Source organism: Phacochoerus africanus, chromosome 2, assembly GCF_016906955.1.
Source record: "Phacochoerus africanus isolate WHEZ1 chromosome 2, ROS_Pafr_v1, whole genome shotgun sequence".
NCBI lineage: Eukaryota > Metazoa > Chordata > Mammalia > Artiodactyla > Suidae > Phacochoerus > Phacochoerus africanus.
The window spans coordinates 79,644,425-79,665,497 of NC_062545.1; the positions used below are offsets into that span (position 1 = coordinate 79,644,425).

General features: G+C 38.2%; 1 long non-coding RNA gene across 3 annotated transcripts in view; it reads right to left on the bottom strand.

The window, feature by feature from the left end:
• Positions 1 to 21,073, bottom strand: part of LOC125117228 (uncharacterized) — a 191,113-nt gene that overhangs the window by 106,246 nt on the left and 63,794 nt on the right. The window contains exon 4 of one of the 3 annotated variants that reach the window (XR_007132550.1): positions 4,366 to 4,546. The exons of the other annotated variants lie outside the window; for them this stretch is intronic. This is a non-coding gene — a long non-coding RNA (uncharacterized LOC125117228). Of the gene's footprint in view, positions 1 to 4,365; positions 4,547 to 21,073 lie in introns of those variants that run through there. 3 annotated transcript variants of the gene reach the window in all.

Here is a 21,073-nt window from a genome sequence, read left to right on the forward strand (position 1 = left end):
AAGATACTAATCCCTAACAGAATGAACCACATAACTTTTCTTGAATCAATTTTATTTTTCAAATAAAAATACAGAAATAAATTGGATGGTAAAACTGATAAGAACTCTGCAACTATCTTTCCCAACTCTTCTTATTTTTTTAATCTTTCCTAACTCCCAATTTTGAAGACCAATATTCATAGGAACAGTCTCTATGATTAACTTTACAATAAGCAAATGCTATATGTTAACCTTACACCTAGGTTACTAGTTACTAGGATACTATTTTCATCTATTTTAAGTGCCGATTTTTTTTTTTTCCCAACGGATGTCTAAGGACGGGAGTTCTAAAAAATAAAAGGTTAAAAACAACTTATAAAATGTGGTTTTAAGATAAGTCATAGGACAAGATGCATTTCCTCTTTCACTTTGTTAGAAGATCAATAAGAACAAAATATAAAGACAGGTCATCCTGGAAAAGTGGGTGCCTATCCTTTGAATGGCATATTTTACCAGATAATATGGAAGAGGGTGGGGTTAATGACAGATAATGAAACACAATGTATGTCATTTGATGTCTTTAGCTCCTTTGTGATACATGAACCTGCATTGTTTGCATCAAAGCCAACTGATAAGCTGTAAATAGAGTTTTTCAACATCTGAGAATCGTGTGCTCAATTAATTGGTTTCTCCAATACTTGAAGATATAATACAGCAGAAGAAAACCATAAAGTCTAAGAAAAATTCTTTTGTTGGGTAATTGTACCCCAAGTCCACGCAGAGCACTGGTTTTCTACCAGAACAATTTCATACCCCACCCCCTCCCTACAATTGACAATGTTGAGGACACTTTATTGTCACCATTAGGAAGATGCTGTTAGCATGCAGTAGGTAGAGTCCAGGAATGCTGCTAAACACCCTAAAAAGCACAAGGCATTCCCCCCCATAACAAAGAAGTGTCCGGCTCAAAATGTCAATTGCGCTGAGGTGGAAAATCTGCCTTATAGCACATACTATTCTCTTACAGAAAAGTCAAGGGTAATTTTTTGGACTCTTCTTAGATTCCTACCTGAGCTTCTAAATGTTTTTTCTCACTCTTTCCTGTTTCTTCATAGCTGTCTAGGAATGGACTGATCTTTCAATTTCACTCCCTGGTTAACTCAGAAATGGGATTAACTCAGACATGGTTAACTCAGTAATACTAGGATGCTTTTTTATGATGTCTTTTTGCCCACCTACCCCAAAATTCAAAATTCTAAATTATTTTCTCTTCCCTGTATTTAAAGAGATATGACAGTAAATGGGAACCTCTTCTAAAAAAACATTAAGTACACAGTGAAACCTTGGGCTTTATGGATCAAGAAACTTGGTTGTATTAATTAAACCAGATTGTATCTGTTCAGATAGTGATTCCTATCTTGTTTTCAAGGATTCCAGTCATTATTTTCTTTTTACACTCCCCCATCCTCAAACACACAGATAGTCCCTAATAACCAGTGTAATCACTGTGCTGCCCTGTAATGTGATATAACTCTTGCAAAGAATCTTTGTCTAGAATAAGTGACTAGTATAACCCCATCGATGAAAAACATAATTTTTATCAGCTTTGTTGAAACACTAGCAATAGTTTGAAGTTTCTGCTTTCTATCTCTGACTCACCTTTACCAAACACTTAAGTAATTAATGAATAAAATGATTTATATGGTCAGTTTATTTAAGAGCACAGAACTGATGCAGAAGAATAGAGCTTATAATGTATCCTGAGGTTTCCTTCCTGTTTGGGTTTTATTTATTTATTTATTTATTTATTTATTTATTGTCTTTTTCAGGGCCACACCTGCGGCATATGGAGGTTCCCAGGCTAGGGGTCTAATCCGAGCTACAGCTGCCAGCCTACACCACAGCCACAACAACGCCAGATCTGAGCCACGTCTGCAACCTACAACACAGCTCACGGCAACGCCAGATCCTTAACCCACTGAGCAAGGCCAGAGATTGAACCCACAACCTCACGGTTCCTAGTCGGATTTGTTTCCAGATTTGCTTCAGCTGCGCCACAATGGGAACTCCCTGTTTGAGTTTTAGATGGAAGACTGGTGAGAAATAAATTAGGACAAGAAAGTCAGAAAGGTTCCCCAGAAAAATTCCACTAAATTTGTGGTCATATAGAATTATCTCTGGGATAATTTTAATCCAAGAGAATCAACACTTCATTTAGGAATGGTTATTCCTGGTTACTGGCAAAAAGAACTAGGAGACAAGTCTGGGCTCTAAGTAACTCCTTCCCTAACTCATCCTTACCTCACAGATTAGTCAGACCACTACACCGTTGAGGTGACTTCAGTTTCTCTACATCTGCCTTCACATTCTCATCGTAAATTCTTTAAGGGCACACCCACTCTCTAAATAAAGACTTGAGAAATACCCTCAATTTATCAGCAAGGTAGGTTTCTCTTCACATGAAATTCTTATGCACTCTGGGTTGATTTTTACTTTACTCAACCACAGAGACAGTAAACTTCTCTTGACCAGGTTCCTGCATTTGGCAGTTATCTTACTGCATTCCTCTGTCTAACTCAAGCACACTGAAAACATAAAATACTTAGCTAAAAATGCCATTTTACAAGTAAGTCTACAGATTCGTACAACTGCATTATGCCCAAAACAAACATCTGTGCCCTCATCTGTATGTGATTTTTCCAGATCCTCAACATTTAATAATAGCAGTATGGATGGGTTTTCCTTTTCACAAGTTATCAGTGTTGACCAGACAGAACAGAATTTATTTTAATTGTCTCTGAAATCCTCACTAAAAGGATCCTAGTGGTTTTCCATCAATTTCCTTCTAAACTCTATATGACTGGATGACACTTCTTAACAACACACAGCATTGGTATGCTTCATTACATGTTTATTTTAGGATAGGACTGAGATATAAGAGTTGAGATTTACTGCCCAAAAATCTTATAGAAACTGTATGCTTGATTTTTATTATCTCTCCCTTCCTTTCTTCACCTTTGCCCCAAGCAGCTTGCGATTACTTTGAATTTCTGAATCTAGATTCCTCAGTTACTAGAATAAGACTTGCAGCAGTCAGATCCTTATTTTCCATTTGCCTGATTTTTCAAGGGATTTAGAAATGACAAATAATAATCTTTCCTTATTAAACAATTTTTTTTTCGTCTTTTTAGGGCCACACCCACAGTACATGGAAGCTCCCAGGCTAGGGGTCAAATCAGAGCTTCAGCTGCTGGCCTACACCATAGCTCACAACAATGCTGGATCCTTAACCCACTGAACAAGGCCAGGGATCGAACCCATATCCTCATGGATACTAGTCAGGTTCATTACCACTGAGCCACTATGGGAAATCCTCCTTATTAAATAATTTTAAAATAGCAATTACCTTTAAAATGTTTTTTAGGAGTTTTCTGGCAGTCTAGCAGTTATGGATCTGACATGGTCACTGCTTTGGCATGGGTTCTATCACAGTCAGATAAATAAATAAATAATGCTTTTAATACATAAGCTTGGTTTGAATTTCCTGAGATACTAGAACACTTGTTTTCTTAGATGTCCACAACTAGTAAACTTTTACCAAGAAATGTAATATTAAGAAATCATAGGAGTTCCCATTGTGGTGCAGCAGAAATGAATCTGACTAGTAACCATGAGACGGTGAATTCAATCCCTGGCCTCCCTCAGTGGGTTAAGGATCCAACATTGCCGTGAGCTGTGGTGTAGGTCACAGACATGGCTTGGATTCTGAGTTGCTGTGGCTGTGGTGTAGGCTGGCAGCTGTAGCTCTGATTTGACCCCTGGCCTGGGAACCTCTATATGCCACAGATTTGGCCCTAAAAAGCAAAAACAAAACAAAACCAACCAAAAAAAAGAAATCATAGTCATCCAATACCAAATTTTAAAAATCAATAATTCATTTTAAGGTCAAAATGGAGGTCTTCAGCAATGGAGTTCTCATTCATCAGTTTGACAGTAGAGATTCATGATATGGCTCAGGTTAACAGAAGACTTATTCTACTGAAGATATTCACCTACAAAAGGTCAATTCTGAGGAAGAAATTATCTCTTGATATGGTAACATTCTACTCACTGGATTTAAGAGGCTCTTTTGTCCAAAAAGGGACAACATCAAAATGATTTCTCCTGTATATATTGAAAACATGCTAAATATAATTTAGTCCTAGTGATCAGTACTTTCTCTAGAACTGGTCTTCCCAGGTTAATATCCTAATAGAAAATAAGTTCTCACCCAGGAGTGAACTGTGAAAGTGGTTATAACAGAAGTTAACTATCAGTGCTCAGACTCTACCAACAGTGGGTAGGAGCTCACAATCCATCCCAGAGACCTGCATTCCCAGGAGGAGTTACCACCAGCTACCTGGAAGAGGATACCTGCAGTGATGTAAGAAGAGGCAAGAGGTGCAGATGGGGAGCAGATGCCACGCAAGCAGCAGAGTTGACTTCAAATCTCTCCAGCTTCAGATCATAATTGGTTCTGGTGGCTTAGCCAGGGATCAGCATGCTCATAAAAGTTAAGGGCCCCTTGCTGTGGAGAGGGAAGAAATAGCAAGACTGAGCGCTGAGCATGGCCTGCAGAGAAATTACAGCGTGAAAGTTAAGAGCCTTCAGTCTGATCTAGGCTGACTTCGGTTTACCTGCTCTGTGACCTTGAAAGATTCTTAAGCTCTCTGAGTTTAATCCTTTGCTTATAAAATGTGAATCATAACTGTACCAGCCTTACAATGTTTTTGAGGCTTAAATGAGGTAATAAATGTAAAGAACATGGAAAAGAACCATACAAGGCAAAGTCTCCATAAGTGTTGATTGTTGTAATACCAATACTGTTATTATTATTATTACTGTGGCCTGATCCACAAAAACAAATAATTGTAGAAATTATTCATAGCTCAGATGTGATGGGAAGGGGATTGTCGGCAAAGTTAGGAAATGTTTTATCTAAAACCCATGTGATGGTGACAAACCCTACTTTCCTTTATGCCATTTTCTTTATCCATTGAACTACTTGATTTCTAAAATCACTTCCTTGGATACTTAAAATCTTTCTGAGTCTAAATGATGTAGAAAATTATCTTTGACAGAAGTATTTAAGAATCCCAAATAGGAAATTAAAGGTTAACAACCTGTATTTAATATTGTGAGGGGAGAGAAAGTGTCGAACTTAAATTTTAAAATATATAAAATTATAAAATGCCTAACAATGCTAGGCAAAATCAATATTTTATTAAAGGACTCCACTTGTGCTATTGAAAATAATTTACTATAACTAATATTTCTTGGATGTGATGCAGACCTGGGTTTAAATTTCCAGCTCTGCTAGTTATTAATCATCTTGGGTAAATTATTTAGCTACCATTTTCTCATCTGTAAAATGAAGATAACAGTGACTTTTCCATAAGGTTATGGTAAAACTAAAATATGAATATTTATGAAGAGTATTTAGCATAATGATTAGTATATAGCAAATGCACAAAAGTCATATATCATCAAATATATTATTAAAGAGAAGTACAAATACTCCTGTGTCTTTTTTTTTTTCATTTAATTTTGGCAGAAACCAAAACAAAGTATTTGTCTCTTAAAGGGATTACTGCTGGCCTTGAGCAAGTTATGTAATCTCTCTAACCTGTGGTTATCTTATGTTTAAAATGGGAAAGTTGGAGTTCCCTTGTGGTGCATCAGGCTAAGGATCCGGCCTGGTCACTGCAGCCCCAGGAACTTCCACATGCCATGGGCGTAGCCAAAAAAAAATGTTTTTTTTTTTTAAATGGGAAAGTATGGAGTTCCCATCATGGCACATCAGAAATGAAACTGAGTAGCATCCGTGAGGACACATGTTCGATCCCTGGCCTCGAACACTGGGTTAAGGATCCAGCACTGCTGTGGCTGTGGCATAGGCTGGGGGCTACAGCTCCAATTCGACCCCTAGCCTGGGAACATCTATATGCCTTGGGTGTGGCCATAAAAAGACAAAAAAAAAAGGGGGGGGGGAAAATAGTAGTACTAGAATATTGCAAGAATTAAATAAGTTATGAGAGAAATTCTAGCATAATACCTGCCCCAAATAGAGTTTGCTTTAAAATCATTGCGAATGCAATTTGTCACACTTACTGAAACATTGTTTACATGTAATGATTTGCAGTATAATTATGTACCCATTTTAAAAAAATGAGACAAATGTTATTTAGAGATGTCCTTGTGTTTTTAAGGAAGAATAGAGCAGCACAGCCCTGTGATTGTGAGCAATGTTGGAGGATCACTCTGAGTCCGTGATTCAGAGCTTAATCTACTTTCCTTGATGAGGTCATTTTGTACAATAGAGAAAGCTTCTACTTGTTTGTAAAGTGATCAGATTGAAAGTACCAGGCATTGTTGTTGAAATATTTCTTTTCACGTGTAGATCTCCCATCTTTGCCTTTATATGCAGCCTGACAAGTGAAGTGGAATGCTGACAAGCTTCTTTTCAACAAACTAAGAGGGGACAGAGCAGAGAAGAAAAGAAATGTACTTAGAGAAAGGGTCCAGGACTTCATGCAGATGATACCCACTTAGGAAAAAACAAACTGTGGCCTTAGCAGAGGCAGAACCGCCCAAGTGCTTCTCACAGTAAAAAACTAGGATCTACCCCAGGCTGGATCCAATTAATACAACAAATTAATCCTGATTGGTTCACTTGTTCTACCTAGAAATATAAAAAAGTCCTCTGCTAGAGGCTCCACTTAACTAATTGTTTACAATCTAAATAATTATCCAAGAGTACCAAGTACATCAAACCACTCCTAATGTGTGTAAATACGCAATAAATTTTTAAAATGCATCCAGCAAGATTGTCGGACACTTGATCTACATACTTCCTTAGCTAATCGCCACTGCTTCCCACCAACTATTCGCCTGACTCTGCTCTTGGAATCAGAAAACAACTAGCCGTCTATTTCAGCCACTAAATTCTCATAATCATCACCTGCCTTTTCCCAGGTCTGTATTCTTTCAGCCTTTGCTTTCCCTTCCCCTATTTTAAGCAAGCAAAGAGATTTAGAGGTTCAGAGCACAGAGCACTGAAAAGAATCCACAAATGCCTTGTGACCTTAAACACATCACAAAATGCTCACCTGAAAAATGAGTATAATTCCTGCCTCGTGAGGTCTGAGAATTAAGCAGGTAAATTCATATGAAGTGTTTAGAACACAACCAAACACAAGATGGGTTCTGTTTCAACAGGGGGAATCATATGTCCCAGTTTGCCTGGGCTGATCTAATTTACGATTGTTGTTTCAGCTTCCCAATTCGTTTGGCATTTGTCATTCTCAGAAGACCCTGGTTTGGATGACAATTCATGTGTTCAACCTGTGTGAAACTGGTAAAGCTGCTACTATTGCTATTAGTAAATTATAAACATGTGTTTTTAGTAGTTTAGTAAAGTCTTTTTTTTTTTTTTGGTCTTAAAGCTTGGCATGTGGAGGTTCCTGGGTCAGGGATCAAACCTGCACCACATCTGAAACCAGAGCCACAGCAGGGACAATGCCAGATCCTTAATTCGAGCAACCTGGGAACTCCAATGAAATCTTGATTGTGAATGCACATGTATGTTGAGATATTAATATATGTTGAGATATTCTAGACTCAGAATTGTGTAATAAAAAGAACTAATCTTACACATTCACTTGCTGTAAGATTTGATGGAAGTCACCTTTCTCAAAATCAAATCCTCTGCCATAAAGCCATATAGTGTTTGAACTCAATGGTTGTTAAGAATCCAATGAGATAACATATGAACATACTTTGTCATTTATAGCACTTGATATAAATGAAACATAATTTCTGGATTAAAACTTGACCTGAAGGAGTTCCCGTTGTGGCTCAGTGGTAACAAACCCAACTAGTATCCACGAGGACGTGTGTTTGATCCCTGGTCTCACACAGTGGGTTAAGGATCCAGCATTGTGGGGTAGGTCACAGACATGGCTCGGATCTGGTGTTGCTTCGGCTGTGGCATTTGCTGGCAGCTGCAGCTCCAAATAGACCCCTAGCCTGGGAACTTCCATATGCCATGGGTGTGGCCCTAAAAATAAAGACCTAATCATCTTTTCATAAATGCTATATTTAAAATCTGGCTTAATATTTCCACAAGACTTCTATGTACCTAGCAGTACAGATGTGTTACTAGATTTATAATATTGAGTTTTGTTGTTGTTGTTATTGTTTAAAAAGCATTAAGGAATTAAAATGACCTGCTTGCTCAAACAGGTACTAGCAACTGTAGAACTTAGATTTTCCTATTTCTTAACTGGCTGAGTAGCATCACGCAAATTCATTAATGAATCTAGGTCTCAGTGGGTGCAACATTATTACCTATTTTTGCAAAATTATGAGACATAACTAAGATCGTGACTATAAAAGTCTTAGCACAGTGACCCTGCTGTGCCTAATACCTAGTAAAATCAGAATAAATGTGAGCTATTGCATGTGATTTTTAAGTTCTTAGCAGAGAACTGGGGTGAGCTCAATCTATTTTAGAATGCATTTTATCATTGTGGAGTAGGAAAACATCTACAAGTAGATGACTCCCAGCAGATGACTTAGCTCCTGACCCTAGGAAAATTCTAAATTGTATCTTAAGGTTGGCAGGAAGGCAGCTGTTAACTGAGGTCAACACATGTTTATTAAATAATTGCTACATTCAAAACATTCTGTTAGGCACACTGGATATAAGAAAATAAATAAAAGCTCAATAAAGATTGTAATATTAAGGTTGAATTTTCAGGGTCTCATGGAGACAAGCCCTCTTGGGTGACCTTTTGGATTGGCTCTGAAGGTTAGGACAGACAAAGGGGAAGGCAAGAACAGTCTAGGTGGGGCTGAAAGAAAGATTAATTCCCAAACATTTAGCTGACTACTGGGGTTGCAGTGCATATGTGAGCCATTGGTGTGAAACTTAAAAACAAGACAATAGATTTTTAAAGCCTCTGTATCAACTTTGCTCACAATAATCTAAAAAATAGTTACTATTCACTCAATAAACTTACTATATCATTTTCAGCTGTATTGGATGTTTCAGAGGTCAAAGTCATTTGGCCCATACTGAAACTTTGAAAACCATTTCAAGTAGGATGACCCAACGTTTTATATCATGTTTTATGTATATAAGTCCATGTTATAATCATGAAAGTTTACTACTAATAAATTTCATAAGTAATACAGAGAAAATCAGATATGATCTTAAATCACACCAATGAAATCAGTTTACATTGTTTTACAATTCAGTGCCATGCATTCCTTAATAAAAATTCAACAAATTAAAATTTAAAAAAATTTTGGCATATGTGCCAAGAATAAGGAATTAAAAATTAATTAAGATTATAAGACTTTCTGTACCATTAGTCCACTGCTAACACTAGAAAATGAAACTGGCTTATAATTTCAATAGCCATAGTCTGTGAGTGCCAAAATCTATCATGGCTACCATTTTCACTTTCATTTGCAGTCATTTCAAAAGACCAGGTTTGATCCAATATAGTCTTTTCTAAATTGGTTTATCTCCTTTGATAGGTTCTGTTTCCATTTTTGTTTTAAATTCAGAAAATGCTATTCTCTGCATGCATGTTTTAGGGTTCTGGGCCAAGGCACTATAAATCATCACTATTCAAAAAGCCACAGAGATGTGCACTGAGTAAAATAAAGTTGCCACATTTATCTAATGACTAAATTTAGCTTTCCAATGCCAATTAAAGCTGCTGATCATTTATTGAAAGGATTGTTTTCAATCCTGGCTGCAAAGGTATATATTTATTCTCTCTTGAAGATTACTTTTTTTTTCCCCCTTTGGCAAAATATTTCTGCATATTGTTATCAGAAAGGAACATAATTGGGATTATAACACCTTCTAAAACTCTCACTTTCAACCTCAAAGATCTTCACCCCTCATTAATCTGATGTTCTGACTCTCTTAGAGCTTTTAAGTAGTTTCACTAAATCAGCAATCACACTTGGATAATATATGTAGGTCAAGGAATTTTACATAATTTTAAATTATTAACCTGCAATGCCATCTCAAACCACTTATACAGATAATCAAATCAATTATTCTGATCTTCAACTCAATAAAAATATAGCACACATAATTTTAAAAAGTAGAACCGGGAGTTCCCGTCGTGGCGCAGTGGTTAACGAATCCGACTAGGAACCATGAGGTTGCGGGTTCGGTCCCTGACCTTGCTCAGTGGGTTAACGATCCAGCGTTGCCGTGAGCTGTGGTGTAGGTTGCAGACGCGGCTCGGATCTCGCGTTGCTGTGGCTCTGGCGTAAGCCGGAGACTACAGCTCCGATTTGACCCCTAGCCTGGGAACCTCCATATGCTGCGGGAGTGGCCCAAGAAATAGCAAAAAGACAAAAAATAAAATAAAAATAAAAAGTAGAATCATGTGGCTAAATTAAAAACTTCACACTAGCCCAACCTATATGCATGTCATCATAGACTTAATTTGGGTGTACTTTTGCATGACATTTAAAGAGACAATATAACAGGGGACTGTTAGTTAGGAGACAGATTAATATCTTTATGGTACCCAGAGCAACAGTCAAAAAGGAACCCTCTCAGTGGGTTAAGGATCCAGCATTGCCATGAGATATGGTATAGGTCACAAACATGGCTCAATCTGGCATTGCTGTGACTATGGTGTAGGCCAGCCGCTACAGCTCCAATTTGATCCCTAGCCTGGGAATCTTCATATGCCGTGGGTACAGCCCTAAAAAGCAAAAACGCAAAAAAAAAAAAAACCACAAAAAGGAACCCTGGAACAGTAAGTAGCTCTAAGATTGTAGTCTTAAAGCTGGTTGATTCTGAGGAAGCTTTTCAACTCCCTACAAAACAGCAAACATAAATAAATACTTCATAAAAAGCTTATAGATATATTGCTTTATAAATGCAAAAAATTATTGTTAATATCAGTAACAAAAATAATTTGGTATTTTAAATAAATGTCATCACTTAAAAAAGTAAGAAGGTGGGTGATGCAGAGTTTTGTTTGTTTGTTTGTTTGTTGCTTTTTAGGGCCATCCACCACATATGGAAGTTCCCAGACTAGGGGTCAAATCGGAATGGCAGCTGCTGGCCTACACCACAGCCACAGCATCATGGGATCTGAGCCGACCTACACTGCAGCTCACAGCAACGCTGGATCCTTAAGCCACTGAGCAGGGCCAGGGTTCAAACCCACACCCTCATGGATACTAGTCGGGTTTGTTACCACTGAGCCACAATGGGAACTCCCTGATGCAGAGAATTTGAGCTTTGAGCCTTAAGCATTTCTCAGCAGACTAATGGAGAGAGACTCAGCCATGCTCTGCTTGCAATATTTCTAAGATCAAGGAAAATGCCAGAATAGCTAGGTTATTCATGTATTTAAGCAGCCCTACTTCAGTCATTTTGGTCATCAGAATAATAACACTGAAACCAAAAAGTTCTGTTTGAGGCAAAGGAAATAACCCTAAAATCTGACAGTGAAAAATGTTCCTATTTAGGAAAATATGAAAGAACTGTTTGGACAGGGCTGGTGTAACACAGCCTCTTTAGACCCCATTTCATTCTCAGCATTTTTGATGATACTTATTTTGATATGAACATTAAGCTTTCAGATCTAATGAAGCATTCAAATTATATTTTACCCACTCTGGAAGACTTTTTTCCATACTTCTCAGTGGATGCTCTAAGAAGGAATAAGCAAGTAGTTCCCTGGTAGTCTAGAAGGTTAAGGATCTGGCATTGTCACTGCTGTGGTATGGGTTCAGTCCCCGGCCAGGGAACTTTTGCATGCCATGGGTGTGGCAGAAAGAAAGAAAGAGAGAGAGAGAGAGAGAGAGAGAGAGAGAGAGAAAGGAAGGAAGGAAGGAAGGAAGGAAGGAAGGAAGGAAGGAAGGAAGGAAGGAAGGAAGGAAGGAAGAAAGAAAGAAAGAAAGAAAGAAAGAAAGAAAGAAAGAAAGAAAGAAAGAAAGAAAGAACGAACGAACCCAAGATTTTTTTTGTTTTCACCATTAGGAATCTATTTTACTCTTTACATTATTATGGGGATGAAAATTCAACACCTAAATGTCATTTGCTCTCACAGTGACAGAACAGAGGTCTTGAAGTGTCTTCCAGATTTAAGACCTGAGCTCTCCACTTTTCAAAATGTCAGGCATCTTGGAGGAATAAGAAACAAAAGGAAGTTGCAGGTGTAGAAAATTCAAGTACAGGAAGGGGAAAAACTAGTGTTCAGTATTCTCTGGTTTATAGGGGTGGTGCCATCATTTGCAGGTTTTATTGGACCTGCTAAGCAAATAATATTGCCTCTAAAAGGCCCTTTGGAATAGAGAGAAGGAGAGCAACATCAGCCCTACTACTGCTTCTTGCAGCAACTCTGAAATGTTCAGGGATACAGTCGGCCCAGATCTTCCAGATCGGCATCCGGGATTCTGCTGGGATCTGGAGGACTGACTCTACTACCCCATCTTACCTAAGGGACTTGAGCATCTGTGGATTTGGGTATTGGAGGAGGTCCTGAAACCCATTCCACCACACATACCGAAGCCAGCTACATCTCAACTGCACAGTCTGTGAACTTTTCTCTTGGTTTCTGTGGCCTGTACATTCAAATGTGGTGGGTACTGACTGCCAATGCCTTTTCCTCCATTCTATTAAGTTTCTCTTTACTCAAACGGAAAGCTAGAGGCATCCCTCCCTGACTAAATGGCCTCTATATCCAAAAAAAACATGGAACTAGTGTACAGAGAGATTAAAGACCCCAGTGCATCTCTATTTCTGTATTTACCCTTTTTTTCCTAAAATCTGAACTGTACAATCTGTGAGCAAAGACATTCCAACATCAGGGTTAGGTACTTTAATTCTGTATCACTCTACTATCCAGCCCCACCCCCAACAAGGAATACAAATTTAACATAGTTTGCAGCTTAAAAGTGGTACAAAATAAAATTTCAGAAAATGTCATGGCAACACATCAAACATTTAATGTCAGGTTCCCTTATGTTCACTGCATTGCAAAAGGCAACCACCAATTATGCAATTTGGGAATGGTATTTTACTTTGTAATTAAAAATCAGGTCCCTTATACTTGGTATTCGTAGAGCATATGGGCAAAGCAATTGCTCCTGGGAAAGGAAAGATGGTGTGTTTGCACTTTGAAAGACCTCTGTCTGCAATGCTGTTGTAAATAAGCTGTTCTTCTTGTTCACATTGCACACCTACCTTCACACTTGGATGGAAGTCAAGGAATCACTTCCAATAGCAAACAAGCCTAAGCCCACTGTTCAAAGCTTGGGGTCCATTTTATTAGACAGTTTCTTCATTCAATATGACAAATATTGCCTTCGTTTAATTGTAACACTGAAAACTTCATCTAATATGTTCTCAGCCTTTGTGTTTCAATCCTAACACTGATATTACTGGACTATTTGAATATAATTTAAATAAAAATGTACCTGTTGATTTGTGCTGAGGAAAAGGCAATACCTGTAAAGTTGCTGAAAATGCTCCACCTTATTTATGGCCTCTTACTTTTCCCTGAGCTGCAGGGAAAATGAGAGCTAATAAATGTGTTAATAAAGTCTCTTCACTTGAAGCCCATTCATCTTTTTTTTTTTTTCGGTCTTTTTAGAGCTGCACCCGTGGCATATGGAGGTCCCTAGGCTAGGGGTCTAATCGGAGCTGTAGCTGCCAGCCTATACCACAGCCACAGCAATGCAGCCTCTGAGCCACATATAGGACCTATACCACAGTTCACAGCAATGCCAGATTGCTGACCCACCGAGCAAGGCCAGAGATCAAACCCGCATCCTCAGGGATGCTGACCGGGTTCATGAACCGCTGAGCCACGATAGGAACTCTGAAGCCCATTCATTTTGATGAACTTCTCCTGTATGTTTATACTATGGAGCAGCCCTTATTCTGACACAACATAGCTTTCGATGTGCCTGAATAAATAAAATTTCTACAAACATTTAAGTATTGCTTCATAATTTACTTTCAACCAGTGGAATAAATGCTTTATATTACAAAGTTAGTGCCAATAAATTAAGGTACAATCATAAATGGAGGCATCTTAGCCAAGGAAATACTTTTTTTTTTTGCTTTTTTGGCCACCCCGTGGCATAAGGAGTTCTCTAGCCAGGTATCAGATCCTACCTACAGCTGCGACCTACACAGCAGCTGCAGCAAAGCTGGATCCTTAACCCACAGTGCCAGCAGGGGATCGAACCTGAGTCCCAGCACCTCAGAGACACTGCAGATCCTGTTGAGCCACAATGGGAACTCTGAAAAGGAAATACTTTCATCGGGATGCTAATAAAACTCAACTAAATAGAGAGCAAATTTTTTCCTATTACTAAATATTTCCTTCTGTTAGTGCCAAATTCTTTTGATATTTGAACAATTTTAAATGGAAATCATTCTTAAATATGGTACACAATTTTCTACCACCTGAAACAGGGCATATTGATTGCAAGAATACTTTTTTTTTTTTCAAAATGATTCAGGGAGAGCTTCTGTGCCCACCCACTTGCATCTCTCACAAGCATCCTATCTTTATAAATCTATTTCTTGACTAAAAAAAAAAAAAAAAAAAGATTCAGGGCCACTTTGAGCACCAATTACTATATCACACTCTAATACAAAAATGACCTCAAGACCTAAATAACTCTTTTCTCTGTTACTAAATGATTCCAGGCAACTATTTTCAACTTACTATAGCATTTTATAGTTTTTGGTTCCTTCCTGCCCACTGAGCATTTAAATTTTCCTTCTGAGGAGTTCCTGTCCTGGCTCAGTGGAAACGAATCTGACTAGGAACCATGAGGTTGCAGGTTGGATCCCTGGCCTCGCCCAGTGGGTTTAGGAAATGGTGTTGCCATGAGCTGTGGTGTAGGTTGCAGACTCGGCTTGGATCTGGCTCTGCTGTGGCTGTGGTGTAGGCTGGCAGCAGTAGCTCAGATCAGACCCCTTGCCTGGGAACCTCCATATGCCACTGGTGCAGCCCTAAAAAGCAAAAATTAAACAAATAAATTTTCCTTCTGAGTCTTTTGATTGTGCACAGGAGGAGCAAAATGTCACCTTCTTTTTATGACTTTGACTCTGCTTTGGACTTAGAAACTATGTCAAGAACAGTTGTTGCAACTGTGTGAATCCTGAGTACATAGACATCAGCTGAGGACTCAGGGACATGTCTGTCAATACAGCTTTGAACTTTCTTGTGTGGACTTTCATGTTATCTATTGACAACATTTCTGTTATCTATTGAGAGGTCTTTATATAGCTCAAGTCCTAGACTATAATATCAGGTAGGAGAGCTGCCGGCTATTTCTAAGTTCTCCATAAAAACAGTAGTACTCTGCTATTACTGACTCAAACTACTTACAAGGCAGGTAATTTATTATTGATTCCTAGGAAAGAGATTTTACCAGATGTAGTCAGTTGTTCTTTCCTTTTATTTATTTATTTTTCTTTCTTTTTTTGGTCATACCCACAGCATATGGAAGTTCCCAGGCCAGGGACTAAATCTGAGGCACAGTTGTGACCTATACCACAGCTGTAGCAACGCTGATTCTTTAACCACAGCGGGAACTCCCTATTCTTTTAACTAAAAATTGTCCCACAGGACAGACTCCAAATGTGATGTTTGAGCAAAGCTCCAGTATCAGGATGGAATTTTACCCAAGTTTGTACAGCATAATATTATGAATCCATCACTGTAAAAATACAATTCTAGATCTCAAATAGCTAACCACTAGGGAGGCAATTAAAATTGGGGAAAGAGAAGTGAAGAATAATTTTCATTTTATATCCTGTATTTATGTAGAGTTTAACTTTTTTAAACATGTCTGCGTGTGAATATATTCACACGTTTTTAGTTAAAATTCTTTTGGTTACAAAAACCTCTACTCGATTCCATTTCAAACAAACAAAATTTCACTTTATTCTGTGGAATGACTAAAATACAATCAGAATATTTGCTGCTTTCTTATCCCTTAAATTTATTCAGTTTGGATGTTGTATTAGTTTGCTAGGACTGCTGAACAAATTGGGTGGCTTAAACATCAACAATTTATTGTCTCCATTAGGAGTTCCCATTGTGGCGCAATGGAAACGAATGTGACTAGGAACCAGGAGGTTGTGGGTTTGATCCCTGGTCTCCCTCAGTGAGTTAAGGATCTGGCACTGCTATGAGCTGTGGTGTAGGTCACAGATACGGCTTGGATCTGGCGTTGCTGGGGCTGTGGTGTAGGCTGGCAGCTGTAGCTCCGATTAGACCCCCAGCCTGGGAACCTCCTCATGCTGTGGGTGCAGCCCTATAAAAACAGGAAAAAAAAAAAAAAAAAAAAAAGAATTTGTAGTCTCCCAGTTCTGGAAGCTAGAAATCCAAAATCAAGATGTGAGCAGGATTGGTTCCCTCTGAGATCTATGAGGGAAAAATCTGTTCCAGGCCTTGATCCTTGGCTTGTCAATGGCAATGGCCTTTTCCATAGTCGTATGGTATTTTCCTTGTATGTGTCTGTCTCCAAATCTCCCCCTTTTGTGGGAACACCAGTTATGTTGGATCGAGGCCCACTCTAATGACCTTGAACTTGATTACCTCTGTAAAGGACTTAGACAAATTTGGGTGAGATTCATTTTAACACATACCCGGTGTTGACAATCACAGCACTCATGGAAACCTGCTCTTTTTTTTTTTTTTTTTTTTTGCTTTTTAGGGCTACACCCCTGGCATATGGAAGTTCCCAGGCTAGGGGTAGAATTGGAGCTACAGCTGCCGGCCTACACCACAGCTCACAGCAATGTTGGATCCTTAACCCACTGAGTGAGGCCAGGGATCGAACCTGCATCCTCATGGATCCTAGTCAGGTTTGTTAACCACTGAGCCATGAAGGGAACTCCCAGTCAGACCATGTTCTGAAGCAGCTTTGGGCCCACTGCCTTCACAGCCACACTGTAACACATCCTCTCTCCTTCTTCCCAGATTCTGCTCTCAACCTCAGCAGAGGTGGAAAGAGCCAGAGATCACCTCCGCCACCAAACCGGTCATTGTAACAGTTCAATTTTTATGGTCTTTTTGTTGTTTTCATGCAAGTAATACAAAGGGTAGCTGGAAAACATCTTTCTATAAAGACAAAAAATTTCCTGAAAGTTGAGAGTCCTGCCTACACACTTCCTACACAGACAAAATGGGTATTTAATTTTTTCCTTAGGGAAAACATTATTGCTTGAAAACTCATTTGGTTAGTGCTGGCATAGCAGTGTATTAAAGCATATTAAAACCAAAATAAAATATCTAACACATGCAGACACTGAGGCTGGGATTCTCATTTTACCTAGTGCTGAGTGAGAATTTTTATGATGAAAGGGTATATCTTAGGTAAACATCCATTTATATCTTCCTGATTCCTATTTTCTTAAGTTCTTATAGTAAAAGATCCCAAACTTCCCACATTTCTTATTGTAAAAGGAAACTGTCTTATAGAATCATAAAGAGGACCTTTAGTATTAACCATTGCAAACTTTCAACTTACAGATCAGGAAACTGGACCCAAAGTGTACTGCTTGGTGATGCTGAGTTAATCACTAGAAGAAAATGGTCTTCCTTAGATGAGCTTCCCCAGGCTCTATGCATGCTTTCGTAATATTTACAATAAGGAGACCTTATAGAATTTTTACAAAAGTAACTAATTTGTGGGGGGAAAAAGCTACAGAATATATACCTAAAATCCAGAATGTATCTCCTAGTTTTAAATAAGATCTGATGTGAGAAGATGCTGGCGTTTACTGCCAATAAGTACACATGTATATACCAAGCCTTGTCCTTGAAAACAGAAGAATACCAAAGGACATATAGCACATAAAATATTCATATAATAAATGTTAATCAAGATAATATGAATCAATTTAAAGAGATAGCTCTTTTTTTTTCTTTTTTAGGACAGCACCTGTGGCATATGAAAGTTCCCAGGCTAGGGGTTGAATCAGAGCTACAGCTGCCAGCAAACACCACAGCCACAGCAACACAGGATCCAAGTCGCATCTGTGACTACGGCTCAAGGCAACGCCAGATCCTTAGCCCACTGGGTGAGGCCAGGGATAGAACCCATTTCCTCATGGATGCTATTCCAGTTCATAACCCATTGAGCCATAATAGGAACTCCAATAGCTCCTATTTTTAATACAATATTTTCATCAGCTTTCTATATAAAAATAGAGGTCTATTCTAAATGTTTTTTTTAATATCTATTCACTTTGATATTCTGTTTTTCAATCTGAAAATCATATTCTTCTTCCTGCCAAACCTGTCATCCACACTAAATCTAAAATGGGATGCCTGGCTAAACTTCCTTTGTTATGGATGTTACAAAACCAGACAAATAATATTTTTCCAGGCATTTGGGACCTTTCTTGTTGAGTGAATTGGCACTGATAACAGTAAAAACAAAATAAAACACACAAAAAAGGTACATACATTGTGAAAAGCGCATGATCATTTGATCATGACTATATGCGTAATTAATTTGGAAGCAGAATATTGGTAACTTTAAATTCCATGACACTCTTATTTTGAAATTTTTAACTTTTTTCCAAATTTTAGAAAATGGTTCTAATAATTCCTAAATACATTATGCTTTTAGCTGCTGAAATTCATTTTAGAAGTAACAATAACTAGCCCCAAACAAAATGGAAAATTGTCAGTGATTGCCTAAAGTTAGAGGAAAAAGATGTCCTAAGTAATAAAAATTTTAGATGGACTCAAATGAAATCCCTTTTTATTTCAAACTTAGTGGTTGATATTTTTTCTAATATTTTAGTAGATTTCCTACTTTAGTAAACAAAGTATATAAAAATTGCGTTAATCTCTTTCATGATTAAAAATATTGGAGTTCCTGTTGTGACTCAGCAGTTAAATGAATCTGACCAGGATCCATGAGGTCACAGGTGCAATCCCCGGCCCTGCTCCATGGGTTAAGGATCTGGCAATGCCATGAGCTGTGGTGTAGATTGCAGAGGTGTCTAGGGTCCCGAACTGCTACAGCTGTGGTGTAGGCCGGCAGCTGCAGCTCCCATTCGACCCCTAGCCCGGGAACCTCCATGTGCTGAGGGTGCCGCACTAAAAAGAAAAAGAAAAAAAAGTAAAAATATTGCACTGCCTTAGAGACATTGATGACAGTTACAACTGAACAGTTGTGCAGATTTGACTGGGAAAGAATGACATACTGCTATGAATTTACATTGACCCCAAGAAATACCCTGAAATTATTTTGTTGCCTTTTAAAGCCTAAAGGGAGTTGTTTTTTTCTTGTTTGTATGTTAGATCTACTCAGAGGCCCTTAGCAGAAGTATGGTGCAGTCACATTCTTTTCTCAATTGGACCACCATGCATCCTGCCAATTGCTATGATTTGTCTTTCTTCTTCTTATAGAGAAATCCTAAGAAAGCAAATGACGGTTCCTTATAATTTCACTTTACTGAATCCCAGCTAATTAAAGGTTTCTAAATCCAAATCAAGATAATATACACATGAAATAAAAGGTTCCATTCTTGATTCATCCAATTGAATTCTATTGTGCAATTACCTATACTTATTATTTGAGTCCTTTATTTAAAAGTTAGGAAAGAGCATTTCTTTAAGTCCTGAATATTTCTCTGTTTTTCTCCTTTGGTTGTAAATAGTTTAAAGGATAATTGCATTTTTTTTCAGATGTTAGAAATAATCTTTTATGTACTTTGACATCTAACAAAGTCTATGTTTATAAGAGGTCAGAAGAGTATTAAAGGAAAGAGAGCTTGAAAGAAGCAAGCTGTCAGAACAGTTCCATCATGTAGAGATCTGCAATCGCACCAGTTTTCTTGCTATGGGATTTCATCTACAGACATACATACATGTGCATATTCATATGTACATACATATATACATGCATCAATTTAGTGAGATTAATCCTGAGCAAGTAAACAATGATACTCAAACTGTGCCCGTAAAACACCTTAAAAGAGCAATAAAAGAACCATCATGCTGAGAGAAGTTTCTAGCATATTGTGACAGGAATATTCTGACTTACTGACAATACTATTAAGCTAAATTGGAAGAAATGCCTCATAAAAGATCAATATGTAAAGTAAATGATCACTGGCTTCATTCCCCCAATACAGAGAGGACAGAGCTTGCCTTTTCTCTTGCCAGTACTGATGACAACCTACACTGAAGACTGAAATCAGGCAATGCAGGACCCCTGGGAAAAGAAATGCACACACTAGTCTAGTAGTGCCTGAAGGATCTTTCCAGGAGGGCAGGCTCTGTGGTTCCACCAGTCACAAGTTGGAAGCACAGCCACCCCAGGGCAGGAATGAGTTGTCAGGCCTCCTCCTGAACTTGGTCATCAAGCAGGAAGATTTCCACACTCCTGTTATTATTGTTTTCTCTCTCATCCTGCTCCACTTGTGTTCAGCCTCATGGGTTTTCAGTGTCAATAATGAATATATTTCAATACTAAAAGATTTCCATCCTCTCCCAGATCAATGTAATCCAATGTCATTTACAATCTTGATGAAAATTCTCAGCCACAGAAAACTTATTGTTTCATTGGAGCCTTCGAAGGGTTAACATTTTCCAAAGAGCTTTTTTTCCCTCGGGATAAAATAATATCTTCTCAGCTTAGTTTCAAAGAAACATTATTTAAGGCAGACTCAAACATTACTTCCGTTACATACACTCACGACTTTCCACTGGCCCAACTTTTCATTGCAAACAAATGCCAAGAACACCAGAATAGGCTCTCTGGTGAGGTATTTTAGGCATCTTCTATGACTTACCTCAACCTGATCCTTCTGCCTCCCTGTTCACCAAAGCCATCCCTGTCAGCTCTTCATAACATTTCTTATCACATCAAAATCTTCTCTTACAGTTATCTGTTGATATATTGTTCTTCCCTAGTGATTAACAATTCCTTAAGATAAAAACTGTCCTTCTTATCATTGCACCTTCTAAATCTTAGCCTTCGTAGACTCACAATGAATCAGAAGACCTCCTTCAAC